The sequence below is a fragment of the Mus pahari genome, chromosome 22, assembly GCF_900095145.1.
Source record: "Mus pahari chromosome 22, PAHARI_EIJ_v1.1, whole genome shotgun sequence".
Lineage (NCBI taxonomy): Eukaryota > Metazoa > Chordata > Mammalia > Rodentia > Muridae > Mus > Mus pahari.
The window spans coordinates 20,781,190-20,783,484 of record NC_034611.1 but is presented as its reverse complement, the minus strand read 5'-3'; the positions used below and the strand labels follow the sequence as shown (position 1 = coordinate 20,783,484).

General features: G+C 41.4%; 1 pseudogene; it reads left to right on the top strand.

The window, feature by feature from the left end:
• Window positions 1-2,112: 2,112 nt before the first annotated feature.
• LOC110338586 overlaps window positions 2,113-2,295 on the top strand; it is a 1,437-nt pseudogene continuing 1,254 nt past the window's right edge.

Genomic DNA, 2,295 nt, shown 5'->3' with positions numbered 1-2,295 from the left:
TATCACAGAGAAGAAAGATGCAGAGAGCCAAAACCAGGTTACTTGAAAATATACTGCTTGGGCTACCGAGATGGCTCCATAGGAAAGGTGCTGGCTACCAAGCCTGATGGCCTGAGGTCAGACACTAGGACTGAGGCAGTGGAAGAAAAAAGCCAACCCTTGAGAGCTGCCTCCTGCTTAAAGAGCAAACCACGGCATGTGCACCAATTCACATATACAACATTAAATAAATAAATAAATGTAGTTTTTTTTTTTTAAAGAAAAAAATACACAAGTGAAATGACTGGCCTCCCAAACTGTATGTCCTTTTAGCTCACGTAGCAGTTCCCAGCAGGCACCCCTCCCCTGAGCTCCATATCCTGGCCAACAACCCCTGCAAAGGACTCCCATTCTACCTGAGACAATGCCAGGACTGAAAACCCCAGGAACCCCAGGAACCCCATGGACCTGGGACCTCAGAGGCCACACAGGTATCTAAAACCCCAGAGGCCATTGAAGTCCCCAGAAGCCCAGAAGTCCAGAAGCAACACAAGCACCCAAAACCCCAGAGGTGATCCTGCCCACCAAAATCCCACTGGAGACACACTATTGGGCCTGAAGTTAAGAAGCCTTAGCCAGAACTACAGGCCACTTAGGCCAGAAGACCAGAGAGAAAACAGAAAGCGGGGAAGGGGAAAACAGCCAAAAAAAGAATCCACCCAACAAAGACAAAGTCAGAAATCAGCACATAAACCCATGACAACTCTAAACACAAACGACTAAAAGCCAGTGCAAGAACAGAGTCAGCGATGCCCAGGGCAATAGGACACCACCATAGCCCAGCTACCCTACTATAGAAAACTCTGGAGATTCCAACACAGCTGAAGCCAGGAAATTAAATCCTTAAATCCAATCTTACGATGATGACTGAGGCTCTTACAGAGGAAATGAACAAGTCCCTTAAAAAAATAATCCTGGAAAACACAAACAAACAGTTGAAAAAAAAAATGAATAAAACCGTTCAAGACCTGAAAATGGAAATAGAAACAATAAAGAAAACACAAACTGAGGGAATCCTGAAGATGGAAAATCTAGGTACGTGAACAGAAGCGACACACCTAAGCATCACCAACAAAATACAAGAGGTGGGAGAGAGAATCACAGTCACAGAAGATACAACAGGAGAAATGGTTACGCAGTCGAAGAAAACGTTAAATCTAAAAGGTTGCTGACACAAAACATCCAGGAAGTCTGTGAGGATATGAAAAGACCAACTCCAAGAATAATAGGAATGGAAGAAGGAGATCAGAAACCAAGAAAATATATTTAATAAAATTGCAGAAAAAACTTTTCCTAAACTAAAGAAGGAGATGCCTATAAATATACAAGGAGCTTACAGAACACCAAATAGATTGGACCAGAAGAGAAAGTCCCCATGCCACATAGTAATCAAATCACTAAATTAACATACAGAACAAAGAAAGAATATTAAAAGCTGTAAAGGAAAAAGACCAAGTAATATATAAAGGCAGATCCATTAGAATTATACCTGGATTCTCAACAGAGACGCTATAAGCCAGAAGGGCCTGTACAGATGTCTTGTATACTCTAAGATACCACAGATGCCAGCCCAGACTACTATATCCAGCAAAACTTTTAATTAACATAGATGGAGAAAATAAGATATTCCATAACAATGTCAAATTCAAACAGTATCTATCTGCAAAGCCAGGCCTACTGAAGGTACTAGAAGGAAAATTGAAATTATGTTATCTTTTTCAAGCATAATGCTATAAAACTAGAAATCAATTACCAAAAAAAAAAAAAAGCTTTATAAACTATATAAATACATGGAAATTGAGCAACTTACTCGTAAACACCAATAGATCAAAGAAGAAAGCCAAAAGGTGATTGAAAAAATTGGGGGGCCATTAATATGGTTCAGAAAGTTAAAATAATTATCATTAAACCTAAAAACCTGAATTCAATACTCAGAACCCACACTGTAGAATTGACTCTCCTAAGATCTCCTCTGACCTGTATACACACACACACACACACACATTTGTGAGCAATACCAAATGGACTCAGTAAGCTGTGTGTATACATAATAATTAAGAAAAAGAGGGCCGCGGCGGGGAAGATGGCGGACGGGAAGGCGGGAGAGGAGAAGCCGGAGAAGCCGCAGCGAGCCGGAGCCGCCGGAGGACCTGAAGAAGAAGCAGAAAAACCTGTGAAAACTAAGACTGTTTCTTCCAGTAATGGAGGGGAAAGTTCCAGTCGCAGCGCTGAAAAGCGATCAGCTGAAGACGAAGC